The following is a 13,667-nucleotide window of genomic DNA, read 5'->3' on the forward strand; positions in this document are numbered from 1 at the left end:
TATGACACAGGGCTGACATCTTCCTAGACAGGACACAGGGCTGATATCTTCCTAGACATGACACAGGGCTGATGAAATCTTCCTAGACATGAACAGGGCTGATATCTCCTAGACATGACACAGGGCTGATATCTTCCTAGACATGACACAGGGCTGATATCTTCCTAGACAAGGACACAGGGCTGATATCTTCTAGACATGACACAGGGCTGACATCTTCCTAGACATGACACAGGGCTGACATCATTTCCTACACATGACACGGGCTGATATCTTCCTAGACAGACACAGGGCTGACATCTTCCTAGACAGGACACAGGGCTGATATCTTCCTAGACATGACACAGGGCTGATATCTCCTAGACATGACACAGGGCTGACATCTTCCTAGACATGACACAGGGCTGATATCTTCCTAGACATGACACAGGGCTGATATCTTCCTAGACATGACACAGGGCTGACATCTTCCTAGACATGACACAGGGCTGAAATCTTCCTAGACATGACACAGGGTTGATATCTTCCTAGACATGACACAGGGCTGATATCTTCCTAGACATGACACAGGGCTGACATCTTCCTAGACATGACACAGGGCTGATATCTTCCTAGACAGGACACAGGGCTGATATCTTCCTAGACATGACAAGGGCTGATATCTTCCTAGACTGACACAGGGCTGACATCTTCCTAGACATGACACAGGGCTGACATCTTCCTAGACATGACACAGGGCTGACATCTTCCTAGACATGACACAGGGCTGACATCTTACTAGACATGACACAGGGCTGATATCTTCCTAGACAGGACACAGGGCTGACATCTTCCTAGACATGACACAGGGCTGATATCTTCCTAGACATGACACAGGGCTGATATCTTCCTAGACATGACACAGGGCTGGTATCTTCCTAGACAGGACACAGGGCTGATATCTTCCTAGACATGACACAGGGCTGATATCTTTAGACATGACACAGGGTGACATCTTCCTAGACAGGACACAGGCTGACATCTTCCTAGACATGACACAGGGCAGACATCTTCCTAGACATGACCCAGGGCTGACATTTCCTAGACATGACACAGGGCTGATATCTTCCTAGACAGGACACAGGGCTGATATCTTCCTAGACAGGACACAGGGCTGATATCTTCCTAGACATGACACAGGGCTGATATCTTCCTAGACAGGACACAGGGCTGACATCTTCCTAGACATGACACAGGGCTGATATCTTCCTAGACATGACACAGGGCTGATATCTTCCTAGACAGGACACAGGGCTGATATCTTCCTAGACATGACACAGGGCTGATATCTTCCTAGACAGGACACAGGGCTGATATCTTCCTAGACATGACACAGGGTTGGTGATGTTCAAATACTGTATTTTGACACTTTATCCACGTTAGTTCCTGTCAAGGCAGCAGCTACTCTTCCTGGGGTTTATTATGGATCCCCATTAGTTCCTGTCAAGGCAGCAGCTTCTCTTCCTGGGGTTTATTATGGATCCCTATTAGTTCCTGCCAAGGCAGCAGCTACTCTTCCTGGGGTTTATTATGGACCCATTAGTTCCTGTCAAGGCAGCAGTACTCTTCTGGGGTTTATTATGGATCCCCATTAGTTCCTGCCAAGGAGCGGCTACTCTTCCTGGGGTTTATTATGGATCCCATTAGTTCCTGCCAAGGCAGCAGCTACTCCTCCTGGGGTTTATTATGGATCGCCATTAGTTCCTGCCAAGGCAGCAGCTATTCTTCTGGGGTTTATTTGGATCCCCATTAGTTCCTTCAAGGCAGCAGCTACATCTTCCTGGGGTTTATTATGGATCCCCATTAGTTCTGCCAAGGCAGCAGCTACTCTTCCTGGGGTTTTATTATGGATCCCCATTAGTTCCTGCCAAGGCAGCAGCTACTCTCCTGGGGTTTATATGGATCCCCATTAGTTCCTGTCAAGCAGCAGCTACTCTTCTGGGGTTTATTATGGATCCCCATTAGTTCCTGCCAAGGCAGCGGCTACTCTTCCTGGGGTTTATTATGGATCCCCATTAGTTCCTGCCAAGGCAGCAGCTACTCCTCCTGGGGTTTATTATGGATCGCCATTAGTTCCTGCCAAGGCAGCAGCTATTCTTCCTGGGGTTTATTATGGATCCCCATTAGTTCCTCTCAAGGCAGCAGCTACTCTTCCTGGGGTTTATTATGGATCCCCATTAGTTCCTGCCAAGGCAGCAGCTACTCTTCCTGGGGTTTATTATGGATCCCCATTAGTTCCTGCCAAGGCAGCAGCTACTCTTCCTGGGGTTTATTATGGATTCCATTAGTTCCTGCCAAGCAGAGCAGCAGCTACTCTTCCTGGGGTTTATTATGGATCCCCTTTAGTTCCTGCCAAGGCAGCAGCTACTCTTCCTGGGGTTTATTATGGATCCCCATTAGTTCCGCCAAGGCAGCAGCTACTCTTCCTGGGGTTTATTATGGATCCCATTAGTTCCTGTCAAGGCAGCAGCTACTCTTCCTGGGGTTTATTATGGATCCCCATTAGTTCCTGCCAAGAGCAGCAGTTACTCTTCTGGGGTTATTATGGATCCCCATTAGTTCCTGTCAAGGCAGCAGCTACTCTTCCTGGGGTTTATTATGGATCCCCATTAGTTCCTGCCAAAGCAGCAGCTACTCTTCCTGGGGTTTATTATGGATCCCCATTAGTTCCTGTCAAGCACAGTTACTCTTCCTGGGGTTTATTATGGATCCCCATTAGTTCCTGTCAAGGCAGCAGCTACTCTTCCTGGGGTTTATTAGGATCCTATTAGTTCCTGCCAAGGCAGCAGCTACTCTTCCTGGGTTTATTATGGATCCCCATTAGTTCCTGTCAAGGCAGCAGCTACTCTTCCTGGGGTTATGGATCCCCTTAGTTCCTGCAAGGCAGCAGCTACTCTCCTGGGGTTTATTATGGATCCCCATTAGTTCCTGCCAAGGCAGCAGCTACTCTTCCTGTGGGTTTATTATGGATCCCCATTAGTTCCTGCCAAAGCTACTCTTCCTGGGGTTTATTATGGATCCCCATTAGTTCCTGTCAAGGCAGCAGCTACTCTTCCTGGGGTTTATTATGGATCCCCATTAGTCCTGCCAAGGCAGCAGTTACTCTTCCTGGGGTTTATTATGGATCCCCATTAGTTCCTGTCAAGGCAGAGCAGTACTCTCTCTGGGGTTTATTATGGATCCCCATTAGTTCTGCAAGGCAGCAGCTACTCTTCCTGGGGTTTATTATGGATCCCATTAGTTCCTGTCAAGGCAGCAGCTACTCTTCCTGGGGTTTATTATGGATCCCATTAGTTTCGCCAAGCAGCAGCTAATCTTCCTGGGGTTTATTATGGATCCCCATTAGTTCCTGTCAAGGCAACAGTTACTCTTCCTGGGGTTTATTATGGATCCCCATTAGTTCCTGTCAAGGCAGCAGCTACTCTTCCTGGGGTTTATTATGGATCCCATAGTTCCTGCCAAGGCAGCAGCTACTCTTCCTGGGGTTATTATGGATCCCATTAGTTCCCGCAAGGCAACAGCTACTCTTCCTGGGGTTTATTATGGATCCCCATTAGTTCCTGCAAGGCAGCAGCTACTCCTCCTGGGGTTTATTATGGATCCCATTAGTTCCTGCCCCAAGCGTACTCTTTGGGGTTTATTCTGTTAGTTCTGTGGGGGTCTCCACAGGGGTTATTCTTGTTTTGCGTTGGCAGCAGCTACTCTTCCTGGGGTTTATTATGATCCCGTTAGTTCCTGCCAAGGCAGAGTACTCTTGGGGTTTATTATGGATCCCCATAGTTCCTGCCAAGGCAGCAGCTACTCTTCCTGGGGTTTTATATGGATCCCTTAGTTCCTGCCAAGGCAGCAGTACTCCTCTGGGGTTTATAGTGATCCCCATTAGTTCCTCCAAGGCACAGATCTGGGGGAGGCAGAGAGGGTATGTGTCAGACATAGAGATAATACACAGATCTGGGGGAGGCAGAGAGGATATGTGTCAGTCATAAAGATATACACAGATCTGGAGGAGGCAGAGAGGGTATGTGTCAGTCATAGAGATAATACACAGATCTGGGGGAGGCAGAGAGGGTATGTGTCAGTCATAGAGATAATACACAGATCTGGGGGAGGCAGAGAGGGTATGTGTCAGACATAGAGATATACTGACATTTCTATGGTAGTGATCATTACTGTTGGACGGAGGTAATAGATGGGGATGTGTAATTTCTTGTTAGCTTAAATGTCTCCTCTATCATCGCCCAAATGCTAGCTTTTCGGTGGCGCAACTGGGTAAAAACGTTTCAGGAGGCTGGTCACGTGCTTGGGAGACAGAGGTCCCGGGTAAGAACGTTTCAGGAGGGTGGTCACCTGCTTGGGAGACAGAAGTCCCGGGTAAGAACGCTTCAGGAGGCTGGTCACCTGCTTGGGAGACAGAGGTCCCGGGTAAGAACGTTTCAGGAGGGTGGTCACGTGCTTGGGAGACAGAGGTCCCGGGTAAGAACGTTTCAGGAGGCTGGTCACGTGCTTGGGAGACAGAGGTCCCGGGTAAGAACGTTTCAGGAGGCTGGTCACGTGCTTGGGAGACAGAGGTCCTGGGTAAGAACGTTTCAAGAGGGTGGTCACGTGCTTGGGAGACAGAGGTCCCGGGTAAGAACGCTTCAGGAGGGTGGTCACCTGCTTGGGAGACAGAGGTCCCGAGTAAAAACGTTTCAGGAGGGTGGTCACCTGCTTGGGAGACAGAGGTCCCGGGTAAGAATGTTTCAGGAGGCTGGTCACGTGCTTGGGAGACAGAGGTCCCGGGTAAGAACGTTTCAGGAGGGTGGTCACCTGCTTGGGAGACAGAGGTCCCGGGTAAGAATGTTTCAGGAGGCTGGTCACCTGCTTGGGAGACAGAGGTCCCGGGTAAGAACGTTTCAGGAGGGTGGGCACCTGCTTGGGAGACAGAGGTCCCGGGTAAGAACGTTTCAGGAGGCTGGTCACGTGCTTGGGAGACAGAGGTCCCAGGTAAGAACGTTTCAGGAGGCTGGTCACCTGCTTGGGAGACAGAGGACCCGGGTAAGAACGTTTCAGGAGGCTGGTCACGTGCTTGGGAGACAGAGGTCCCGGGTAAGAACGTTTCAGGAGGGTGGTCACGTGCTTGGGAGACAGAGGTCCCGGGTAAGAACGTTTCAGGAGGCTGGTCACGTGCTTGGGAGACAGAGGTCCCGGGTAAGAACGTTTCAGGAGGCTGGTCACGTGCTTGGGAGACAGAGGTCCCGGGTAAGAACGTTTCAGGAGGGTGGTCACGTGCTTGGGAGACAGAGGTCCCGGGTAAGAACGTTTCAGGAGGCTGGTCACCTGCTTGGGAGACAGAGGTCCCGGGTAAGAACGTTTCAGGAGGGTGGTCACCTGCTTGGGAGACAGAGGTCCCGGGTAAGAACGTTTCAGGAGGGTGGTCACCTGCTTGGGAGACAGAGGTCCCGGGTAAGAACGTTTCAGGAGGCTGGTCACCTGCTTGGGAGACAGAGGTCCCGGGTAAGAACGTTTCAGGAGGGTGGTCACGTGCTTGGGAGACAGAGGTCCCGGGTAAGAACGTTTCAGGAGGCTGGTCACGTGCTTGGGAGACAGAAGTCCCGGGTAAGAACGCTTCAGGAGGCTGGTCACGTGCTTGGGAGACAGAGGTCCCGGGTAAGAACGTTTCAGGAGGCTGGTCACGTGCTTGGGAGACAGAGGTCCCGGGTAAGAACGTTTCAGGAGGGTGGTCACCTGCTTGGGAGACAGAGGTCCCGGGTAAGAACGTTTCAGGAGGCTGGTCACGTGCTTGGGAGACAGAGGTCCCGGGTAAGAACGTTTCAGGGGGGTGGTCACCTGCTTGGGAGACAGAGGTCCCGGGTAAGAACGTTTCAGGAGGCTGGTCACGTGCTTGGGAGACAGAGGTCCCGGGTAAGAACGTTTCAGGAGGCTGGTCACGTGCTTGGGAGACAGAGGTCCCGGGTAAGAACGTTTCAGGAGGCTGGTCACGTGCTTGGGAGACAGAGGTCCCCCGGGTTCTAGTCTCGATGTGAGCTATAGAGGGTGGCAGTGCTATGGCTAAGTGAGCAGGGTGACGTATATAGTATACCATAATACCATGTAGTATACCATTATAACATGTATATAGTATAACATACATAGTGTACCATTATACCATGTATATAGTATACCATTATAACATGTATATAGTATACCATTATACCATGTATATAGTATACCATAATAACATGTATATAGTATAACATACATAGTATACCATTATACCATGTATATAGTATACCATTATAACATGTATATAGTATACCGATATACCATGTATATAGTATACCGATATACCATGTATATAGTATACCATTATACCATGTATATAGTATACTATTATACCATGTATATGGTCTGTGGCAGCAGCATGGGGCTAAATGGACACAACAAGGCTAGTCTTTTACAAACTGTCGTTCTTGCTATTATATACAGTAGGTTAGGTGTAACAGGCTAGTCTTTTACAAACTGTCTTTCTTGCTATTATATACAGTAGGTTAGGTGTAACAGGCTAGTCTTTTACAAACTGTCTTTCTTGCTATTATATACAGTAGGTTAGGTGTAACAGGCTAGTCTTTTACAAACTGTCTTTCTTGCTATTATATACAGTAGGTTAGGTGTAACAGGCTAGTCTTTTACAAACTGTCTTTCTTGCTATTATATACAGTAGGTTAGGTGTAACAGGCTAGTCTTTTACAAACTGTCTTTCTTGCTATTATATACAGCAGGTAAGGTGTAACAGGCTAGTCTTTTACAAACTGTCTTTCTTGCTATTATATACAGCAGGTTAGGTGTAACAGGCTAGTCTTTAACAAACTGTCTTTCTTGCTATTATATACAGTAGGTTAGGTGTAACAGGCTAGTCTTTTACAAACTGTCTTTCTTGCTATTATATACAGTAGGTTAGGTGTAACAGGCTAGTCTTTTACAAACTGTCTTTCTTGCTATTATATACAGTAGGTTAGGTGTAACAGGCTAGTCTTTTACAAACTGTCTTTCTTGCTATTATATACAGTAGGTTAGGTGTAACAGGCTAGTCTTTCACAAACTGTCTTTCTTGCTATTATATACAGTAGGTTAGGTGTAACAGGCTAGTCTTTAACAAACTGTCTTTCTTGCTATTATATACAGTAGGTTAGGTGTAACAGGCTAGTCTTTTACAAACTGTCTTTCTTGCTATTATATACAGTAGGTTAGGTGTAACAGGCTAGTCTTTAACAAACTGTCTTTCTTGCTATTATATACAGTAGGTTAGGTGTAACAGGCTAGTCTTTTACAAACTGTCTTTCTTGCTATTATATACAGTAGGTTAGGTGTAACAGGCTAGTCTTTTACAAACTGTCTTTCTTGCTATTATATACAGTAGGTTAGGTGTAACAGGCTAGTCTTTTACAAACTGTCTTTCTTGCTATTATATACAGTAGGTTAGGTGTAACAGGCTAGTCTTTCACAAACTGTCTTTCTTGCTATTATATACAGCAGGTTAGGTGTAACAGGCTAGTCTTTAACAAACTGTCTTTCTTGCTATTATATACAGTAGGTTAGGTGTAACAGGCTAGTCTTTTACAAACTGTCTTTCTTGCTATTATATACAGTAGGTTAGGTGTAACAGGCTAGTCTTTTACAAACTGTCTTTCTTGCTATTATATACAGTAGGTTAGGTGTAACAGGCTAGTCTTTTACAAACTGTCTTTCTTGCTATTATATACAGTAGGTTAGGTGTAACAGGCTAGTCTTTAACAAACTGTCTTTCTTGCTATTATATACAGTAGGTTATGTGTAACAGGCTAGTCTTTTACAAACTGTCTTTCTTGCTATTATATACAGTAGGTTAGGTGTAACAGGCTAGTCTTTTACAAACTGTCTTTCTTGCTATTATATACAGTAGGTTAGGTGTAACAGGCTAGTCTTTTACAAACTGTCTTTCTTGCTATTATATACAGTAGGTTAGGTGTAACAGGCTAGTCTTTTACAAACTGTCTTTCTTGCTATTATATACAGCAGGTTAGGTGTAACAGGCTAGTCTTTAACAAACTGTCTTTCTTGCTATTATATACAGCAGGTTAGGTGTAACAGGCTAGTCTTTAACAAACTGTCTTTCTTGCTATTATATACAGCAGGTTAGGTGTAACAGGCTAGTCTTTAACAAACTGTCTTTCTTGCTATTATATACAGCAGGTTAGGTGTAACAGGCTAGTCTTTAACAAACTGTCTTTCTTGCTATTATATACAGTAGGTTAGGTGTAACAGGCTAGTCTTTTACAAACTGTCTTTCTTGCTATTATATACAGCAGGTTAGGTGTAACAGGCTAGTCTTTAACAAACTGTCTTTCTTGCTATTATATACAGCAGGTTAGGTGTAACAGGCTAGTCTTTAACAAACTGTCTTTCTTGCTATTATATACAGTAGGTTAGGTGTAACAGGCTAGTCTTTTACAAACTGTCTTTCTTGCTATTATATACAGCAGGTTAGGTGTAACAGGCTAGTCTTTTACAAACTGTCTTTCTTGCTATTATATACAGTAGGTTAGGTGTAACAGGCTAGTCTTTTACAAACTGTCTTTCTTGCTATTATATACAGCAGGTTAGGTGTAACAGGCTAGTCTTTTACAAACTGTCTTTCTTGCTATTATATACAGCAGGTTAGGTGTAACAGGCTAGTCTTTTACAAACTGTCTTTCTTGCTATTATATACAGCAGGTTAGGTGTAACAGGCTGTGTTAAATGAGCCATACAGATATAATTCAAAGCAACATGGAGGTTTCAGCGCCGAGAGCATGATAATCATCAGTAGTAATTATATATTACCTGACCTCTCTCAATTATCTTTATCCCAGTCAGTGGAAGGTGAGCGTTGGTCTCGGATATTAAAGAGAACAGGTATTTAACCCTCTTCAATCAGAGACGCTGCTCAGTGTGTGGTGTGTGTGTGTGTGTGTGTGTGTGTGTGTGTGTGTGTGTGTGTGTGTGTGTGTGTGTGTGTGTGTGTGTGTGTGTGTGTGTGTGTGTGTGTGTGTGTGTGTGTGTGTGTGTGTGTGTGTGTGTGGGGGGGAATGTCTATTGAGTTGGAAGTGAACTATTTGTATGTTTTATATAAGGATATTGCATTTTCTTACTAAGAGTAGAACAATTGTCATTCCTGAACATTACTTTATGTGTAGATCCCACACCAAGGTCAAGTCACCGTGCTAAACACACATTTTCTACTGACAAATATGACACATCTATTGTTCTCTCTCTCCTCCACTTCTCTCTCCCACTCACTCTCTCTCTCTCTCCCTCTCTCCCACTCACTCTCTCTCTCTTTCTCTCTCCCACTCACTCTCTCTCTCTATGTCCCTCTCTCTCTCCTTCTCCCTCTCTTTCTCTCTCTCTCTCTCAATCCCTTCTCTCTGTCCTACTCTCTGTCTCTCTCTCTCTCAATCCCTTCTCTCTGTCCTACTCTCTCTCTCTCTCTCTGTCCTACTCTCTCTCCTTCTCCCTCTCTTTCTCTCTCTCTCAAAATCCCTTATCTCTGTCCTACTCTCTCTCTCTCTCCTTCTCCCTCTCTTTCTCTCTCTCTCTCAATCCCTTCTCTCTGTCCTACTCTCTGTCTCTCTCTCTCTCAATCCCTTCTCTCTGTCCTACTCTCTCTCTCTCTCTCTCTCTCTTTGTCCTACTCTCTCTCCTTCTCCCTCTCTTTCTCTCTCTCTCTCAATCCCTTCTCTCTGTCCTACTCTCTGTCTCTCTCTCTCTCAATCCCTTCTCTCTGTCCTACTCTCTCTCTCTCTCTCTCTCTCTCTCTCTTTGTCCTACTCTCTCTCCTTCTCCCTCTCTTTCTCTCTCTCTCAATCCCTTCTCTCTGTCCTACTCTCTCTCTCTCTCTCTCTCTCTCTGTCCTACTCTCTCTCTCTCTCCCACTCACTCTCTCTCTCTATGTCCCTCTCTCTCTCTCTCTCTCTCTCTCTCTCTCTCTCTCTCTCTCTCTCTCTCTCTCTCTCTGTCCTACTCTCTCTCTCTCTCTCTGTCCTACTCTCTCTCTCTCTCTCTCTCTCTCTCTCTCTCTCTCTCTCTCTCTCTCTCTCTCTCTCTCTCTCTCTCTCTCTGTCCTACTCTCTCTCTCTCTCTGTCCTACTCTCTCGCTCTCTCTCTCCCACTCACTCTCTCTCTCTATGTCCCTCTCTCTCTCTCTGTCTCTCTCTCCCACTCACACTCTCTAACTCTCTTTCTTTGACATTCACATCTTCAATTCAAAAGACTCTGGTAATGGAGGTATGTGGGATAACTGCACACATTAAAGAGAAACTGTTGAAACTGAAAGTGCTGAACGTCTGATGTTCCTGAGAACATGATGGGGAACTATTGTGGGAAAGTGTTGTGTTGGTGAACAAATTGCTGTTGTATAATTGATATGTTTCTGAGCTTAATAGCAATCACAATTACATCTTTTGAAGGCTTTGCTGAAAGTATTCCTAGTTAGCTATAGATACAGTGACAATATCATTTTACAGTATATCGCAAATCAACTAGACAGCTCATATTCCACTTCAGTGAGTCGTCCATGTTATCAATAAACTAGACAGCTCATATTCCACTTCAGTGAGTCGTCCATGTTATCAATAAACTAGACAGCTCATATTCCACTTCAGTGAGTCGTCCATGTTATCAATAAACTAGACAGCTCATATTCCACTTCAGTGAGTCGTCCATGTTATCAATAAACTAGACAGCTCATATTCCACTTCAGTGAGTCGTCCATGTTATCAATAAACTAGACAGCTCATATTCCACTTCAGTGAGTCGTCCATGTTATCAATAAACTAGACAGCTCATATTCCACTTCAGTGAGTCGTCCATGTTATCAATAAACTAGACAGCTCATATTCCACTTCAGTGAGTCGTCCATGTTATCAATACACTAGACAGCTCATATTCCACTTCAGTGAGTCGTCCATGTTATCAATAAACTAGACAGCTCATATTCCACTTCAGTGAGTCGTCCATGTTATCAATACACTAGACAGCTCATATTCCACTTCAGTGAGTCGTCCATGTTATCAATAAACTAGACAGCTCATATTCCACTTCAGTGAGTCGTCCATGTTATCAATAAACTAGACAGCTCATATTCCACTTCAGTGAGTCGTCCATGTTATCAATCGGCAGCAGGATATGCTCGTTCTGCTATCCAATCTGTGCCAATTACTTAATTAAAGAAAATAAATGACATTCCATGACTGTGGCTTCCATTCATTTCAGAAACATTTGTTTACACTGGCTGTTCATTTAATGGCGTTTATGTATCATAACCAATTATGTTGATCTTTTAGAATATTAAAGGATTTTTTCTCAGACAATGATTGACCACATTTGTGTATTCATTGGATGTATAAACCGACTGCTGGATTACAAAATGATGATTGTGTGTGACAGGCCTATATACACTGCTCAAAAAAATAAAGGGAACACTTAAACAACACAATGTAACTCCAAGTCAATCACACTTCTGTGAAATCAAACTGTCCACTTAGGAAGCAACACTGATTGACAATAAATTTCACATGCTGCTGTGCAAATGGAATAGACAACAGGTGGAAATTATAGGCAGTTAGCAAGACACCCCCAATAAAGGAGTGGTTCTGCAGGTGGTGACCACAGACCATTTCTCTGTTCCTATGCTTCCTGGCTGATGTTTTGGTCACTTTTGAATGCTGGCGGTGCTTTCATTCTAGTGGTAGCATGAGACGGAGTCTACAACCCACACAAGTGGCTCAGGTAGTGCAGCTCATCCAGGATGGCACATCAATGCGAGCTGTGGCAAGAAGGTTTGCTGTGTCTGTCAGCGTAGTGTCCAGAGCATGGAGGCGCTACCAGGAGACAGGCCAGTACATCAGGAGACGTGGAGGAGGCCGTAGGAGGGCAACAACCCAGCAGCAGGACCGCTACCTCCGCCTTTGTGCAAGGAAGAGCACTGCCAGAGCCCTGCAAAATGACCTCCAGCAGGCCACAAATGTGCATGTGTCTGCTCAAACGGTCAGAAACAAACTCCATGAGGGTGGTATGAGGGCCCGACGTCCACAGATGGGGGTTGTGCTTACAGCCCAACACCGTGCAGGACGTTTGGCATTTGCCAGAGAACACCAAGATTGGCAAATTCGCCACTGGCGCCCTGTGCTCTTCACAGATAAAAGCAGGTTCACACTGAGCACGTGACAGACGTGACAGAGTCTGGAGACGCCGTGGAGAATGTTCTGCTGCCTGCAACATCCTCCAGCATGACCGGTTTGGCGGTGGGTCAGTCATGGTGTAGGGTGGCATTTCTTTGGGGGGGCCGCACAGCCCTCCATGTGCTCGCCAGAGGTAGCCTGACTGCCATTAGGTACCGAGATGAGATCCTCAGACCCCTTGTGAGACCATATGCTGGTGCGGTTGGCCCTGGGTTCCTCCTAATGCAAGACAATGCTAGACCTCATGTGGCTGGAGTGTGTCAGCAGTTCCTGCAAGAGGAAGGCATTGATGCTATGGACTGGCCCGCCCGTTCCCCAGACCTGAATCCAATTGAGCACATCTGGGACATCATGTCTCGCTCCATCCACCAACGCCACGTTGCACCACAGACTGTCCAGGAGTTGGCAGATGCTTTAGTCCAGGTCTGGGAGGAGATCCCTCAGGAGACCATCCGCCACCTCATCAGGAGCATGCCCAGGCGTTGTAGGGAGGTCATACAGGCACGTGGAGGCCACCCACACTACTGAGCCTCATTTTGACTTGTTTTAAGGACATTACATCAAAGTTGGATCAGCCTGTAGTGTGGTTTTCCACTTTAATTTTGAGTGTGACTCCAAATCCAGACCTCCATGGGTTGATAAATTTGATTTCCATTGATAATTTTTGTGTGATTTTGTTGTCAGCACATTCAACTATGTAAAGAAAAAAGTATTTAATAAGAATATTTCATTCATTCAGATCTAGGATGTGTTATTTTAGTGTTCCCTTTATTTTTTTGAGCAGTGTATATATACATACATACAATGCATTCAGAACTTTTTCCAGATTTCCATACGTTACAGCCTTATTCTAAAATTGATTACTTTTTCCCCCTCCATCAATCTACACACAATACCCAATAATGACATCACAATACCCCATAATGACATCACAATACCCCATAATGACATCACAATACCCCATAATGACATCACAATACACCAAAATGACAAAGCAAAAAGTTTATCTTATTCTTCTCTGCAGATCTTCTCAAGCGCTGTCAGGTTGGATGGGGAGTGTTGCTGCACAGCTATTTTCAGGTCTCTCAAGAGATGTTCGATTGGGTTCAAGTCAGGGCTCTGGCTGGGCCACTCAAGGACATTCAGACTTGCCCACAATCCACTCCTGCCTTGTCTTGGAGGAGTGCTAGGGTAGTTGTCCTGTTGGAAGGTGAACCTTCGCCACAGTTTGAGGTCCTGGGTGATATGCAGTAGGGTTTCATGAAGGATCTCTCTGTACTTTGCTCTGTTCATCTCTCCCTCGATCCTGACTAGTCTCCCAATCCCTGCCGCTGAAAAACATCCCCACAGCATGATGCTGCCACCACCATGATCCACTTAAGGGACGGTGCC

General features: G+C 45.7%; 1 protein-coding gene across 1 annotated transcript in view; it reads right to left on the bottom strand.

Annotated features, from left to right (window-relative positions):
* The window catches only part of LOC120018024 (rho GTPase-activating protein 42-like), a 97,468-nt gene that overhangs the window by 52,565 nt on the left and 31,236 nt on the right, over positions 1 to 13,667 (bottom strand). The window lies entirely within an intron of this gene.

The sequence above is a fragment of the Salvelinus namaycush genome, chromosome 23, assembly GCF_016432855.1.
Source record: "Salvelinus namaycush isolate Seneca chromosome 23, SaNama_1.0, whole genome shotgun sequence".
Lineage (NCBI taxonomy): Eukaryota > Metazoa > Chordata > Actinopteri > Salmoniformes > Salmonidae > Salvelinus > Salvelinus namaycush.